The sequence below is a fragment of the Marmota flaviventris genome, chromosome 9 (assembly GCF_047511675.1).
Source record: "Marmota flaviventris isolate mMarFla1 chromosome 9, mMarFla1.hap1, whole genome shotgun sequence".
NCBI classification, from domain to species: domain Eukaryota; kingdom Metazoa; phylum Chordata; class Mammalia; order Rodentia; family Sciuridae; genus Marmota; species Marmota flaviventris.
In genome coordinates, this window is record NC_092506.1 from 55,211,319 (window position 1) to 55,229,211 (window position 17,893).

A 17,893-nucleotide genomic window follows, 5' to 3' on the forward strand; every position below is an offset into this window, starting at 1 on the left:
GCTCCCGTGTTCCTGCATGTTAATAAATTCACGCGCTTTTTCTCCTGTTAATCTATCTAATGTCCACTCATTTCATAGACTACAATTATCAAAACCAAAGGGAAAAGAGAAAATTTTAAAACTTTTCCACATGATTCCTGGTTAAGTAGGCATTAGGAATGCTTCCCTGTCTCTCTTTTGGATGGGAGCCCCTCCTCTCTTCCTGGAGGCCTGCTTTTCTGCCATTGTTGGTGGGAGGGCTGGCAGCCACACTCTATGCAGGTGGAGCTCTCCCCTGCAGAAGGCATTTGCTTTGCATTTCTCCCTGTTGTCTCCAAGCTGTGAACTCACAATCACTACCTTCTGGAGGCTCCAACCCAGCCTCTGCCACAACAGATGCTGTTTAGGAAGAGTTGAAGCAACTGCTGTAAATATTGGTGGAGAACTGACGGCGTCACTGGCGTAGCTCTACAGACATAGCTGCTCGGGAAGAATTCCCCCGGGGTGTGGGAAGGACGACAGGAATAGGATTCTGCAAGCTGTTCTTTTGACTTTTCCCAACCACACAGTTTCTAGCAAATTCCATCATTCCAGGTGTCTCAGGCATCTTGCCTGTATACAGAATTGCTCCAGCAAGCCCCTGATGTGAAAACCTCTTTTAAAATTGTGGGATTGGGGGCTGGGGATGTGGCTCCAGCGGTAGCGCGCTCACCTGGCATGCGTGCCAGGGTTCGAGCCTCAGCACCACATGCAAAGATGTTGTATCCGCCGAGAACTAAAAATAAATATTAAAAAAAAAATTGCACAAGGCCCTGGGTTCAATCCCCAATACTGCAAAAAAATAAATTAAAAAAAATTGTGGGATTTAAAAAGGCACCTAGTCATTGTCCTGAATGACTCCATTTTGTCCCTCTAACCTGTTGTCTTTAGGTTGTTTTTTTGTTTTTTTGTTTTTTTTTTCCTTTCCTAGCTTTATCTCGGGTTGGGAGCAGAAACTCTCCCCCAAACCCTGGTCTCGGCAGGACTCACACAACCAGAACATACAACATGTATGTGTTCACAGGTCCTCATAGCCTGAATTAAACTGGTATGCATGTACGTACCTCTGGGCTCCCTGCTTTGTCATTTCCCTGCATAGTACTGGAGCTGTTGTCAAAGCGAGAAGATTATTCTCTGGCCTATCTTCGTGGTTTGGCAAAACCAAAAATAAACTCCTTTTTTGTTAACTGGACCCCCCTCCCAGAGGTGGCAAGTGGCCAGACCTGATGCACTCTGTGTCAGGCCTCTGGTCTAGGATTCCAATAGCATTGACAACCCACAGAAGTGTGCAAGGTTTTCCACAGTCACATGTCTGTTGTGCCAGTCTAGGTGGAAATCATTTCAAAGTAAAGTATTGCCATTGCTTTGTGTTTATCTTCTGTGCTTAGTGGGAAATTCTGCTCAGGCAGCATCAGTATTGTTAACTTCAAAGTCTAATTTTCAAAGAGGGAAACCTAGAAAAATCTAATTCAAGAAATGTTCTGCATTGGCCTGCGATGGTGTGTGTTGGGTGCTTGGAGAGGGCTGGGTGCTCCACCAGTGGTTGCTCATAAATACTTGGCTGCTGAGCTTTGTTCAGGGGGACATTTTAGTGAAATTCACAAAGTATGGTCCAGAGCCAGGATAAAGAGGAAGAGATGGAGTGGGTAGGCTGTTCCTGTGGCCTGGCAGAAATATGAAACTGAATCTGGGACCAGATTGGAGGAAGTACTTCAGAAAAGACACCCACAATTAAAGCAATGAGGGCATCAGAACTGAGGGGAGGGAGGGGGGCATTTAGAATTTCTTAACCAAATCATAGAAGCTTTCTTTTTAAAGAGATAAAAATCAATAGTGCATTTGGTGTATTAAAAATTCCTATTGCTGCCCTACAAAAGAATACATTTATTGTTTTAAATCACTAAATTTGGAGAAATTTTTGGAAACTGGAAGTATGAAATCTGCTTTACAGACTAAAATCGAAGTGTCAAGAAAGCTTATTCATTCTGAAGGCTCTAAGGGAAAAGTCCATCTCCTTATCTCTCAGCTTCTAGTGGTTGCATTTATCTCTTGGCTTGTAGTCCCTTCCTTGTCTCAAAGTACATCACTATAGTCTCTGCTGCTGTCACTGCATGGCCTTGTCCTTTAACTGTCTTCTCCTGAGTCTCTCTTCTGTAGATTGATCGAGTCAGGCTCACTCAGACAACCTAGAAGAGTCTCTTTGTCTGAAGATCCTTAACTTAATCACTGGCAGAGATATAGAAAAAAGCAAAATGTTTTTCCTACTCTCTCACTCAACAACCAACTCTTCTGTGCCCCCAGATGTGTGAGGATTTCTCAAGAAATCCTCCAATGAACACCAGCTGGACATCCTCTGTATAATAATGAAAGATATAAATTCTATTGCTAATGACTATTGTGACTAGAAGAGTGTGGCATTGCCACAGGATTGGGCATCCAGATCAATGTATAGAACAGTGAGTTTAGAACCACTCACATATACCTGAAAACTGACATGTGACAGGGGTAGCAGTACAGGTCTGTGTCCAGGTATGAGCAATTCAATAAATATTATAGAGATAATACACAAAGTCACATGGAAAAAATTAAATTGGATCCCTGCCTCAAAGAAATCAATTTGAAGTGGTCAATAAATTTAAATAACTTAAATATGAGAGAACAAATGTTAAATCTTGTCAGAGAAAATGTGTCACAGAAAATATGAGCTTGAGAAGGAATAGATAAGTTGCAAAAAGCACTAAGTGCAAAGATTAATGACTGATATATTTGACAACACTAAAATTACAAATTTCTACAGAGAGAGAGAGAAAAGAGACAGTGAGAAGATAAAACAAGGAATGGAGAAAAAGTTACAAATTGGAAGAAAATGGGTTGATTCATATAACTAGCAAAGGAGAGGTATTTAAAATAGACAACTCAAAGGGAAAAAAATGGGCAAAAATCATGAGCTCGCATATTTTTGTGAAAAGGAAACTCCACTGGAAATAAACATATGAAAGATGCTCAAATTCATTAGCAATTATTATGTAATGCAAATTAGGTTCACCAAGACATCATTTTGACAACTTAAGTTGTAAAAAATTAAGATGACTCACAATAATTCTGTGGCACCTGCAGGCATTTTGGGAGGGGCCCACTGCATGTGCATATGGTGATGTATGTTTTGGGATGGGAGCTGGTGTGGTGTTACAGATTGTTTTCCTCCAGATTTCTATGTTGAAATCTAAACCTGCAATATCAAAGAATGTAACTTAATTTAGAGATAGGGTCTTTACAGAGGTATCAAGTTAAAATGTGGTCATTTGGATGGACACCAAGTCAATATGATATCTTTTTTTTTAAGAGAGAGAGAGAGAGAGAGTGTGTGTGTGTGTGTGTGTGTGTGTGAGAGAGAGAGAGAGAGAGAGAGAGAGAGAGAGAGAGAATTTTTTTTAATATTTATTTTTTAGTTTGTATGTGGTGCTGAGGATCGAACCCGAGCCGCACACATGCCAGGTGAGCGTGCTACCGCTTGCTTGAGCCACATCCCCAGCCCAATATGATGTCTTTTTAATGAGGAAATTTGGACACAGGAGCACACACAGAGGGAAGACCATGTGAAGAGACACAAGAAGTCACCATTTGCAAACTATGGAAAGGCATGGTACAGATCCTTCCCTCACAGCCCCAACAAGGAAGCAACCCATCCACATCTCAATTATTTTTTTTTTAATTTATATATGACAGCAGAATGCATTACAATTCTTATTACACATATAGAGCACATTTTTTCATATCTCTGGTTGTAATCAAAGTATATTCACACCAATTTGTGTCCTCATACATGTACTTTGGATAATAATGTCCATAACATTCCATCATCATTTCTAACCCCATACCCACTCCCTTCCCTTCCCACCCCTCTGCCCTATCTAGAGTTCTTTTATTCCCCCCATGCTCTCCCTCCCTACCACACTATGAATCAGCCTCCTTATATCAGAGAAAACATTCGGCATTTGGTGTTTTGGGATTGGCTAACTTCACTTAGCATTATCTTCTCTAACTGCATACATTTACCTGCAAATGCCATGATTTTATTTTCTTTTATTGCTGAGGAATATTCCATTGTGTATACATACCACATTTTTTTATCCTTTCATCTACTGAAGGGCATCTAGGTTGGTTCCACAGTTTAGCTATTGTGAATTGTGCTGCTATAAGCATTGATGTGGCTGTGTCACTGTAATATGCTGCTTTTAAGTCCTTTGGGTATAGACTGAGGAGAGGGGAAGCTGGGTCAAATGGTGGTTCCATTCCCAGTTTTCCAAGAAATCTCCATACTGCTTTACATATTGGCTATACCAATTTGCAGTCCTACTACCAATGTATGAGTTTACCTTTTTCCCCACATTCTTGCCAACATTTATTGTTGTTTGTCTTCATAAAAGATGCCATTCTGACTGGAGTGCAATGAAATCTTAGAGTAGTTTTGATTTGCATTTCTCTAATTGCTAGAGATGATGAACATTTTTCATGTATTTGTTGATTGATTGTATATCCTCTTCTGAGAAGTCTCTGTTCAGGTCCTTGGCCCATTTATTGATTGGGTTATTTGGGTCTTTTTGGTGCTTAGCTTTTTGAGTTCTTTATATACCCTAGAGATTAATGCTCTCTCTGATGTGCGGGGTGTAAAGATTTGCTCCCAAGATGTAGGCTCTCTATTCACCTCACAGATTGTTTCTTTTTCTGAGAAGAAACTTTTTAGTTTGATTCCATTCCATTTACCAATTCTTGGTTTTAATTCTTGCACAAAAGAGTCTTATTAAGGAAGTTGGAGGCCTAATCCCACATGGATATTAGGGCCTACTTTTTCTTTTATTAGATGCAGAGTCTCTGATTTTATTCCTAGGTGCTTGACCCATTTTGAGTTAAGTTTTGTGCATGTTGAGAGATAGGGGTTTAATTTCATTTTGTTGCATATGAATTTCCAGTTTTCCCAGCACCATTTGTTGAAGAGGCTATCTTTTCTTCAATGCATGTTTTTGGCTCCTTTGTCTAATATAAGATAATGGGATTTTGTGGGGTGTCCTCTATTCTGTACCATTGGTCTACCAGTCTGTTTTGGTGCCAATACCATGCTGTTTTTGTTACTATTGCTTTGTAGTATAGTTTAAGGTCTGGTATAGTGATGCTACCTGCTTCACTTTTCCTGCTAAGGATTGCTTTAGCTATTCTGAGTCTGTTATTTTTCCAGATGAATTTCATGACTGCTTTTTCTATTTCTAAGAGGAATGTCATTGGGATTTTGATCAGAATTGCATTAAATCTGTACAGTTCTTTTGGTAGTATGGTCATTTTGATAATATTAATTCTACCTATCCAAGAACAAGGGAGATCTTTCCATCTTCTAAGGTCTTCTTTGACTTCTTTAGAGTTCTGTAATTTTCACTATATAAATCTTTCACCTCTTTCATTAGGTTGATTCTCAAGTATTTTATTTTATTTTTTTGAAGCTATTATAATGAGGTAGTTTTCCTTTCAGAGGATTTATCACTGATATACAGAAATGTGTTTGATTTATGGGTGTTGGTTTTATATCCTGCTGCTTTGCTGAATTCATTTACTAGTTCTAGAAGTTTTCTGGTGGAACTTTTGGGGTCTTCTAGGCATAGAATCATGTCATCAGCAAATAGTGCCAATTTTAATTTTGTTTTTCCTATGTGTATCCCTATAATTTATTTTGCCTGTCTAATTGCTTTAGCCAGTGTTTAAAGAACTATGTTAAATTAAGTGGTGAAAGAGGGAATCACTCTTTTTTTCCAGTTTTTAGAGGGAATGCTTTTCATTTTTTTCCATTTAGAATGATGTTGGCCTGGGGGTTAGCATAGATAGCTTTTATGATGTTGAGATATGTTCCTGTTATCCCTAATTTTTCTAGTGTTTTGAATATGAAGGGGTCCTGTATTTTGTTAAATGCTTATTCTGCATCTATTTAGATGCTAATATTATTCTTATCTTTAAATCTATTGATGTGATGAATTACATTTATTGATTTCCATATGTTGAACCAAACTTGCATCCCTGGGATGAATCCCACTTGATCGTGGTGCACCATCTTTTTGATATGTTTTTGTATTTGATTTGCCAGAATTTTTTTTAAGTTATAAAAAGATATGATATAGTAGTCTTTTTTTTATTGGTTGTTCAAAACATTACAAAGCTCATGACATATCATCTTTCATACATTTGATTCAAGTGAGCTATGAACTCCCATTTTTACCCCAAATACAAATTGCAGAATCACATCAGTTACACATTCACATTTTTACATAATGCCATATTTGTGACTGTTGTATTCTGCTACCTTTCCTATCCCCTACTACCCCCCCTCCCCTCCCCTCCCATCTTCCCTCTCTACCTCATCTGTTGTTGTTCAGTTCTCTCCCTTGTTTTTCCCCCCCTTTCCCCTCACTTCCTTTTGTATGTGATTTTGTATAACATTGAGGGTCTCCTTCCGTTTCCATGCAATTTCCCTTCTCTCTCCCTTTCCTTCCTACCACTCGTCTCTGTTTAATGTTAATCTTTTCCTCATGCTCTTCCTCCCTGCTCAGTTCTTAGTTGCTCTCCTTAAATCAAAGAAGACATTTGGCGTTTGTTTTTTAGGGATTGGCTAACTTCACTTAGCATAATCTGCGCTAATGCCATCCATTTCCCTGCAAATTCCATGATTTTGTCATTTTTTTAGTGCTGTGTAATACTGCATTGTGTATAAATGCCACATTTTTTTATCCATTCATCTATTGAAGGGCATCTAGGTTGGTTCCACAGTCTAGCTATTGTGAATTTTGCTGCTATGATCATTGATGTGGCAGTATCCCTATAGTACGCTCTTTTAAGGTCCTCAGGGAATAGTCCGAGAAGGGCGATAGCTGGGTCAAATGGTGGTTCCATTCCCAGCTTTCCCAGGAATCTCCATACTGCTTTCCATATTGGCCGCACCAGTTTGCAGTCCCACCAGCAATGTACAAGTGTACCCTTTTCCCCACATCCTCGCCAGCACTTATTGTTGTTTGACTTTATAATGGCTGCCAATCTTACTGGAGTGAGATGGTATCTTAGGGTGGTTTTGATTTGCATTTCTCTGACTGCTATAAATGGTGAGCATTTTTTCATGTACTTATTGATTGATTGTATGTCCTCCTCTGAGAAATGTCTGTTCAGGTCCTTGGCCCATTTGTTGATTGGGTAATTTGTTATCTTATTGTTTAATTTTTTGAGTTCTTTGTGTATTCTGGAAATTAGGGCTCTATCTGAAGTGTGAGGAGTAAAGATTTGTTCCCAGGATGTAGGCTCCCTATTTACTTCTCTTATTGTTTCTCTTGCTGAGAAAAAACTTTTTAGTTTAAGTAAGTCCCATTTGTTTATTCTTGTTATTAACTCTTGGTCTATGGGCGTCCTATTAAGGAATTTGGAGCCCGACCCCACAATATGTAGATCGGAGCCAACTTTTTCTTCTATCAGGCGCAGAGTCTCTGATTTGATATCAAGCTCTTTGATCCATTTTGAGTTAACTTTTGTGCATGGCGAGAGAAAGGGGTTCAGCTTCATTTTGTTGCATATGGATTTCCAGTTTTCCCAGCACCATTTGTTGAAGATGCTATCCTTCCTCCATTGTATGCTTTTAGCCCCTTTATCAAATATAAGAAAGTTGTAATTTTATGGATTGGTCTCTGTGTCCTCTATTCTGTACCATTGGTCCACCTGCCTATTTTGGTACCAGTACCATGCTGTTTTAACATAAATACATATTATTTACATGTTCAAAAATTCCAAACTACAGCATATTTTGTCCATGATTCTCAACATGTCTGGGAAGCAGAGAAACAATAAAAGCATAAATACACCACACACCATTTAAATTTTTGCTTTTAAAAAAACTTTCAATACAAATATACTCAGTAAGCTTGAGGGTATGTTTTCAGAGCAAAGTTAGGCATCCTACTGTACTCTGTGACCAATTATTTGTTGACTCAAATTTCATTCAGTTTTCTCTCAGCACATATCCTTTACTGTACAGATTAAAATTCTCTTTAATAGGCTTTCTGAAGAAGTTATATTAAATAAAAAGTCACTTTACTTGAAAGCCAACCAAAAAGTTATTTATTAAATGTAGGTATCTTTTCAATCAATGAAAACCAGGAGTTGCATTAGAAAACATCAACAGGATGGAAGAAAGACACTGTAATCTCTGTTTGATGTATTCCGTTAAATTTTTCATTGTCTCCATACCTAGTTGTTTGACCATTTGGTGACGTGTAACTGATAGAAGACACTCCTGCCTGGACAACCAGCTGGGACCCATCATTAAACTGAACCCACATAGCTCCACTAGTTAACTGTGTAGCCCAACCAACATTTTTCACAAAAACAGACTTCAAAAGTTGTGCTGATGTAGGAAGACAATCTTTTAGATTATTAGAAGAGACGTTTGTTCCTGAAGCTGTAGTGGTATGGCCAAGTCCTTCAGCTGTAACTATAGAAGGACTAAGCATGGGTGCCTGGGTTGGAGTAGTAGCACTATTCATGATCAATCTACCCAAAGATGGTGCATCTCTTATTGTGCAGTTTGGATCCACACAAGGAGGTGGTGACAGGGCCTTAGGTGAACTAGTATTACCAGGTTTTCTTCCCACAATTATTGGGAAGAAGGGAGCACTCCCACTCTTCTTTTCCTCTCCTGAAATTACAGATTCCAGTGCTAAACAAATACGATGAGCCTCATTAGCATGGTCCATGTATATTTTTATTTCCTCTTTTAAGCTATGAATTTGATTTTCATCCTTTAAAGTGTAAGATTTCCCAGTCTTTTCAATTACTTGAATTAAATCTTCTGTTTTGTGTATTTTTGCTCCATCATAAAACCAAACCTCAAAATCAGCATCAGGAGAATTCTCCATCAAAATACATTTAGCGTATCTTGTAAAATAAGTGATTTTGGGAGATTTAGATCTTACAAGCTGTACAAATCTGGAAGCATATTGATATTTTCGCCAGTATTTTTCTGGTAAATTGTCAAAGTTGTACCTACTGATGTTGTCAGTAGGTAAGGGTGGTTTATCAGCAAGAGGAAAGCCTCTTCCATCATTGGGATAATATATAGTGATCATATTCCCATCACTAGATATTTGAAGTACTTCTTTCACATATTCTTGAGATGCATATTCCTTTAGAAGCTCCACACACACCTCCTCTGAATCAAATATGCTCACCACAGCCTTTTTAGTTTTCTGTCTGATTGGTTTTAACCTGTGAGCGATCAAAGGAGACGTAATGCTTCGCAATGTGTGTTTCTGATATCCCACTGTTGACTCCATACCCCTAGTCTTGATTTGTTCTGAAAGAGGATCATTCATTTGCAGATTTCCAAACCACTGTTGTACAATTTCAGTTTGAGGTGTCTGGTCTGAAAATGGAAAAGGACTTTTTCCTGGACAAAGATGATTTGAAAGTGCTTGGTTGTTATCAGGTCTTTCAAAAGATCCAGAACTATGAGATGTCTTTTCTTTAAAGAAATGAAAAATATTGACATTGCTGTTTGTGGGTGGACATCGGTCTTCATTTTCTTCTATTCCTGATCTTTTGGACTTTGAAAGTGTTTCTGCTGAGTGACATCGTTCCATTGTATATGTTTTTGCTCAAGATTGACTATTAGAAGTGCCAGATCTATCAGAGGAATGGGCTCTATGGAGGTATCGAGAATGTGGCCTTTCTTCTGCATCTTGAATTACTCTTCCTCTTCCACTGTTACTGGTTTCATGTACTTGATTTCCTCACTGAGTACAAAAACTGCTTCCATCTCCTGAAGAAAAGTCACTTGAATTTTTATGCTTTGGAAATACAGTCATTTTATTTGGAAGTGGCTGGCCAATCAAGAGTCATCTTCTGTCAAGTAAACTACCACTTACACTGGTACTGGAAGAAGCCGTAACTGCAGTAGAAATTGTGGCATGTCCACTATCAATTGAGTCTTCTACAGTTCCTAAATCTTTACTTTTTGTTGAAGAATTTCGGGACATAAAAGGATGGTCCAATATTGAAGACAGACTTAAACGATCTGCTGGATTTCTACCAAGTAGCTGGTGAATAAGATCTTTGGCCTCTCTTGACAAAAACGTTGGCATTTCATAATCTGCCAATACGACTTTATTTAATGTGTTCTTGACTGTGTCAGTGTCAAAAGATGGTCTCCCAATTAGTAATGTATAAAACATGCAGCCCAAGGACCAAACATCAGATTCAAGTCCATGTGCACTTCAAGTTGCAATTTCTGGTGAAAAGTAATTAAGAGTTCCACATAATGTATAGTGCTTTTCATGTGGCATTGTCAATTGAGTTGCCAGCCCAAAATCGGCAATCTTGATATTCATATTACGAGTAAGTAAGAGGTTAGAAAGTGTGAGGTCCCGGTGTAATATGCCATGAGAATGAAGATACAACATTCCTGTGATGATCTGGTGCATGAAGTGTCGAGCTTCATTTTCTGAGAAAGGTTTCATTCTATTCTTTATGTATCTGTTCATTTCACCATTATGACACATTTCTAATACCAGGTACACATAATTGTTATCTTCAAAATAGTTATATAGCTCCAAGATAGAGGGATGTTTCAATTGACAATGTATTTTCACCTCATTTTGGACTCGCTGTACCATTCCAGCTTTGTACATGGCTTTTTTATCTATCATTTTGATTGCAACTTCCAAACCAGTGTGAATGGACTCAGCTCTATAGACACCAGCAAATGATCCCTTACCGAGCAGATTTCCGACTTTAAAATCCTCAATCTTCTCGCCGATGCAAGTCGCCATATTCTCAGGCCCGGGCAGGCGCTCCCCGGGTCAGGTCCCTTTTCACAGTCCCTTCCAGGTGGAGCTCCAGGCGGCAAGCCGGTCGTGGTGCCCTTCAGGCTCTGCCTTCTAGGCCGCCGCTCTTGGCGACTACGCTAAAGCCACCGGAATTCCTCGACACCATCCGAGGCTTGGGCGGTGCCTCTGCACTCCCATTTTGAAAAACTCCCGCCGGTTGCTGTTGAAGCGAGACTGGTGGTGACATCAGGAGATGTCCCTCCGCAGACAGGCTCGATTTGCCAGAATTTTATTGAGAACTATGCTCATTAGAGATATTGGTCTGAAGTTTTCTTCCTTTGATGTGTCGGTTTTGGAATCAGGGTGATATTGGCCTCATAGAATGAGTTCGGAAGTGCTGCCTCTTTTTCTATTTCCTGAAATAAATTGAAGAGTATTGGTATTAGTTCTTCCTTAAATGTCTTGTAGAAGACCTCGCCTGTGTATCCATCAGGTCCGGGGCTTTTCTTGGTTGGTAGACTTTTGATGGCATCTTCTATTTCATCGCTTGAAATTGATCTGTTTAAATTGTGTATACCATCCTGATTCAATTTGGGCAAATTATATGACTCTAGAAATTTTCGATGCCTTTGATATTTTCTATTTTATTGGAGTACAAATTTTCAAAATAATTTCTAATTATCTTCTGTATTTCTGTAGTGTCTGTCATGATATTTCCTTTTTCATCCTGTATGTTAGTAATTTGAGTTTTCTCTCTCCTTCTCTTCATTACCATGGCTAAGGGTTTGTCAATTTTATTTACTTTTTCAAAGAACAAACATTTTTGTTCTGTCAATTTTTCCAATTGTTTCTTTGTATTCAATTTCATTGATTTTTGGCTCTGATTTTTTTTTAAATTTATTTATTTTTTTTTAATTTTTTATTGTTGGCTGTTCAAAACATTACATAGTTCTTGATATATCATATTTCACACTTTGATTCAAGTGGGTTATGAACTCCCATTTTTACCCCATATACAGATTGCAGAATCACATCAGTTACACATCCATTGATTTACATATTGCCATACTCGTGTCTGTTGTGTTCTGCTGCCTTTCCTATCCTCTACTATACCCCCTCCCCTCCCCTCCCCTCCCCTCTTCTCTCTCTGCCCCCTCTACTGACATTCATTTGTCCCCCTTGTATTATTTTTCCCCTTCCCCTCACTTCCTCTTGTATGTACTTTTGTATAACTCTGAGGGTCTCCTTCCATTTCCATGCAATTTCCCTTCTCTCTCCCTTTCCCTCCCACCTCTCATCCCTGTTTAATGTTAATCTTCTTCTCATGCTCTTCGACCCTACTCTGTTCTTAGTTACTCTCCTTATATCAAAGAAGACATTTGGCATTTGTTTTTTAGGGATTGGCTAGCTTCACTTAGCATAATCTGCTCTAATGCCATCCATTTCCCTGCAAATTCTATGATTTTGTCATTTTTTAATGCAGAGTAATACTCCATTGTGTATAAATGCCACATTTTTTTTATCCATTCATCTATTGAAGGGCATCTAGGTTGGTTCCACAGTCTTGCTATTGTGAATTGCGCTGCTATGAACATCAATGTAGCATGCTCTTTTTAGGTCTTTAGGGAATAGACCGAGAAGGGGAATAGCTGGGTCAAATGGTGGCTCCATTCCCAGCTTTCCAAGAAATCTCCATACTGCTTTCCAAATTGGCTGCACCAATTTGCAGTCCCACCAGCAATGTACAAGTGTACCCTTTTCCCCACATCCTCACCAGCACTTGTTGTTGTTTGACTTCATAATGGCTGCCAATCTTACTGGAGTGAGATGGTATCTTAGGGTGGTTTTGATTTGCATTTCTCTGACTGCTAGAGATGGTGAGCATTTTTTCATGTACTTGTTGATTGATTGTATGTCCTCCTCTGAGAAGTGTCTGTTCAGGTCCTTGGCCCATTTGTTGATTGGGTTGTTTGTTCTCTTATTGTCTAATTTTTTGAGTTCTTTGTATACTCTGGATATTAGGGCTCTATCTGAAGTGTGAGGAGTAAAGATTTGTTCCCAGGATGTAGGCTCTCTATTTACCTCTCTTATTGTTTCTTTTGCTGAGAAAAAACTTTTTAGTTTGAGTAAGTCCCATTTGTTGATTCTAGTTATTAACTTTTGTGCTATGGGTGTCCTATTAAGGAATTTGGAGCCCGACCCCACCGAATGTAGATCGTAGCCAACTTTTTCTTCTATCAGACGGCGTGTCTCTGATTTGATATCAAGCTCCTTGATCCATTTTGAATTAACTTTTGTGCATGGCGAGAGAAAGGGATTCAGTTTCATTTTGTTGCATATGGATTTCCAGTTTTCCCAGCACCATTTGTTGAAGATGCTATCCTTCCTCCATTGCATGCTTTTAGCCCCTTTATCAAATATAAGATAGTTGTAGTTTTGTGGATTGGTTTCTGTGTCCTCTATTCTGTACCATTGGTCCACCCGCCTGTTTTGGTACCAGTACCATGCTGTTTTTGTTACTATTGCTCTGTAGTATAGTTTGAAGTCTGGTATTGCTATACCGCCTGATTCACACTTCCTGCTTAGCATTGTTTTTGCTATTCTGGGTCGTTTATTTTTCCATATGAATTTCATGATTGCTTTCTCTATTTCTACAAGAAATGCCATTGGGATTTTGATTGGCATTGCATTAAACCTATAGAGAACTTTTGGTAATATCACCATTTTGATGATGTTTGTTCTGCCTATCCATGAACAGGGTATATTTTTCCATCTTCTAAGATCTTCTTCTATTTCTCTCTTTAGGGTTCTGTAGTTTTCATTGTATAAGTCTTTCACCTCTTTTGTTAGGTTGATTCCCAAGTATTTTATTTTTTTTGAAGATATTGTGAATGGAGTGGTTGTCCTCATTTCCATTTCAGAGGATTTGTCGCTGATATACAGGAATGCCTTTGATTTATGCGTGTTGATTTTATATCCTGCCACTTTGCTGAATTCATTTATTAGCTCTAATAGTTTCTTTGTAGACCCTTTTGGGTCTGCTAGGTATAGAATCATGTCATCTTCAAATAGTGATAATTTAAGTTCTTGTTTTCCTATTTTGATGCCTTTAATTTCTTTCGTCTGTCTAATTGCTCTGGCCAGTGTTTCGAGAACTATGTTGAACAGAAGTGGTGAGAGAGGGCATCCCTGTCTTGTTCCAGATTTTAGAGGGAATGCCTTCAATTTTTCTCCATTCAGAATGATGCTAGGATTTTTGGCTCTGATTTTAATTATTTCCTGTCTTATACTGCTTTTGGTGTTGATTTATTCTTCTGTTTCTAAGGCTTTGAGATGTAATGTTAAGTCATTTATTTGTTGACTTTTTCTTCTTTTAAAGAATGAACTCCGTGTAATGAACTTTCCTCTTAGAACTGCTTTCATAGTGTCCCTGAGATTTCAATGTTGTATCTGTGTTCTTATTCACCTCTTAAATTTTTAAAATCTCCTCCTTGATTTCTTCTGCAGCCCATTGTCCATTCAGTAGCATATTATTTAGTTTCCGGGTATTGGAGTGGATTTTATTTCTTATTTCATCATTGATTTCTAATTTAATTCCATCATGATCTGATAGAATGCAGGGTAATATCTCTACCTTTTTATATTTGCTAAGAGTTGCTTTGTGGCATAATATATGGTCTATTTTAGAGAAGGATTCATGTGCTGCTGAGAAGAAAGTGTATTCTCTTGTTGAAGGATGAAATATTCTATATATGTCAGTTAAGTCTAAGTTATTGATTGTATTGAGTTCTATAATTTCTTTCTTCAGCTTTTGTTTGGAAGATCTATCTAGTGATGAAAGAGGTGTGTTAAAGTCACCCAAAATTATTGTATTGTGGTCTATTTGGCTCTTTAACTTGAGAAGAGTTTGTTTGATGAACACAGACGCTCCATTGTTTGGGGTATATATACTTATAATTGTTAAATCTTGTTGGTGTATGGTTCCCTTAAGCAGTATGTAGTGTCCTTCTTTATCCTTTTTGATTGACTTTAGCTTGAAGTCTACTTTATTTGATGTGAGCAAATCCCTGCTTGCTTCTGCAGTCCATGCGAGTGGTATGATTTTTCCCAACCCTTCACCTTCAGTCTGTAGATGTCTTTTTTTATGAGATGAGTCTCTTGGAGGCAGCATATTGTTGGGTCTTTTTTTTTTTTAAATCCAATCTGCTTGTCTATGTCTTTTGATTGATGAGTTTAGGCCATTAACATTCAGGGTTATTATTGAGACATGATTTGTATTCCCAGCCATTTTTGTTTGTTTTTGGTATTTAACATGACTTGATTCCTCCTCTGAATAAAATTTCCTTTAGTGTAATACCTCCCTCTGCTGATTTTCATCATTGTTTTTCATTTCCTCTTCATGTAATATTTTGCTGAAGATGTTCTGTAGTGCAGGCTTTCTACTTGTAAATTCTTTTAACTTTTGTTTAACATGGAAGGTTTTTATTTCATCATCAAATCTAAAGCTTAGTTTTGCTGGATATAAGATTCTTGATTGGCATCCATTTTCTTTCAGAGCTTGGTATATGTTGTTCCACGATCTCCTGGCTTTGAGGGTCTGGGTTGTTAAATCTGCTGAGATACGAATTGGTCTCCCCCTATATATGATCTGATTCCTCTCTCTTGTGGCTTTTAAAATTCTGTCCTTATTCTGTATGCTAGGCATTTTCATTATAATGTGCCTTGGTGTAGATCTGTTGTAATTTTGTACATTTGGTGTCCTATAAGCCTCTTGTATTTGGCTTTCCAATTCATTCTTCATGCTTGGGAAATTTCTGATATTATCTCATTGAAGAGATTGTGCATTCCTTCGGTTTGAAACTCTATGCCTTCCTCTACCCAATAACTCTTAGATTTGGTTTTTTGATGCTGTCCCATAATTCTTGGATGTTCTGTTCATGTTTTCTTACTATCTTCACTGTGTGGTCAACTTTATTTTCCAGATTGTATATTTTGTCTTCATTATCTGATGTTCTTTCTTCCAAGTGATCTAGTCTGTTGGTTATGCTTCCAATTGAGTTTTTTTATTTGGCTTACTGTACCCTTCATTTTAGGGATTTCTGACTTCCCCCCCCCCCCAAAGTCTCTATCTCTCTCTTGAAGTAATCTTTTGCTACCTGGATTTGCTCTCTTATCTCTTTGTTGGAGTGAACAATTTTTGCTCATTTAGGTCATTCTTTAATTCACAGACCATTTTACTTATGAACTTTTTGAACTCCTTCTCTGATATTTCACCAATTTCTCTGTCCATGGATTTTGTTTATTATAGTAGTATATAATATATAGTTTGTTTGGGACACTTTCCTTTCTTGTTTTTTCATGTTGTCTATGTGTCTTCCTTTCTTGCAGCGTGGATCTGAGCTATTACAGTTTCTTCCCTATATTCTTGTGCAGATTGTCTGTACCTCACCTTGATGTTGGGCTTCCGAGTCCTACTGGTGTCCCTCAATGTATACTACTGCATCTAAAGATGGTGGTGGCAATAGCAGAGGTAATTCGAAATAATAGTTAAGGTGCCCAAGATGGAAGCAATGTCTTATAGAGATGGGGCTGAAAGGGTGGGCCTCACACTCTCTTTGGGATGCCTGCTCTGAGATGCAGCTGCTTCTATGCCCTGTCTACTGTCAAAAAGTTAGGGACTGCGTGGGGAAGGCTATGGTGATGACTGCAGTGTTCCAAGACGGAAGTAGGTTAGGCTTAGGCTCCCAGGTGGGGGCGGAGGGGGCAAACTCGGACCTACCCTGGACCTGGGTCCTACAGAGTCTGTGTGGGTGGATCTGGGCTGGGTCTGGGCTCCTGTGGTAGTCTGCTGATGAGAAGGGGCGGTCCTATGCTGGAGGCTGAGCTCTGGCGGGTGTCTGCCCTGCAAGTAAAGGAGTGTACCCAGGCCTACTGTAGCCTGGGTCCCATACAGGCTTGTGTGGGCAGATCTGGACTAGGCCTGGGCGCCCACAGTAGTCAGTAGTGGGCTGGTTAGAAGCCACATCTCAATTTTGGATTTCTAGTTTTTAGAACTATGAGACAGTAAATTTCTGTTGGGTAAACCACACAATCTGCAGTACCTTGTTACAATAGCCCTGAGATAGGGACCACCACAGGGACAAAGGGCAAATGCACTATTGGTGCTGGGCAAGCTCATGGCCTGACAGCAAACACCAGGAGTATGCACCACCCTCAACCAGTGTTGGCTTCGCATACTTGAAGAAAGGTGAAAACAGAGATGTAATCACATCTGAGATCTTACTGGAGATTGCATTATGTTTTTAGTTCTTCTTCATGAGAAGATTTCAAGCAAGACATGAGACTTTTAGTAAAAGTATAGCAAAGTTTATTAGAAGAGAAAGAAGGGGGAAGCACCCTCAAGGGAGAGAGTGGTTTCTCTCAGAGAGGACAGTGACAACTCACTTCTTTCTGTCCCAGCCTTTTTTGGAATAGGAGGGAGATCCTTAGAACACCCACCCAAGTATCACTTTTGGCTCTGGATTGACAGACTACATTAGTTAACAACCTAACGGCAACTCTGGGTCATCTTGGTCTGGCTTACAGGTCCTAAATGGAACTCTTTTAACAGAATTTATGGGCTGTGGGCTCTGGTCTTAATTATCCTGTTTTCCGGAGTATGGAAATCTCTGGTCTGTGTTTGTGTAGGGTCTTGCATAAGATGCCTCAGCAATTAGGCCCTTCTGAGGAAACCTATCTTCATCCTCTCCTGAATTTATCTCTTTCTTCAGTTGTAAGAGGAATAGTTTATAAGACTGAGATCAGACAAGGGTCCTGAAATAGCTGTCTTTTCAGAGCTTGAGGTGTCACTGAAGCAGGGCTGTTGGTTAATCATTTAGTTCTATACCAAGTATTTTCTTAAACTCCTGCCTACTGCTTATGTCTAACTGCTACCTAAAGTGGGAATGCTTTAGTGTGTTCAGCAACTGTACTAAATTATCTTTAGCCCAGGCTGAAACTCTTGAGTACACCTAAAGCTAATTCACATTCCC

General features: G+C 38.9%; 1 pseudogene; it reads right to left on the minus strand.

The window, feature by feature from the left end:
• Nucleotides 1-8,074: 8,074 nt before the first annotated feature.
• On the minus strand, nt 8,075-10,865 carry LOC114098275 (serine/threonine-protein kinase PLK4-like; annotated as a pseudogene).
• Nucleotides 10,866-17,893: the final 7,028 nt, after the last annotated feature.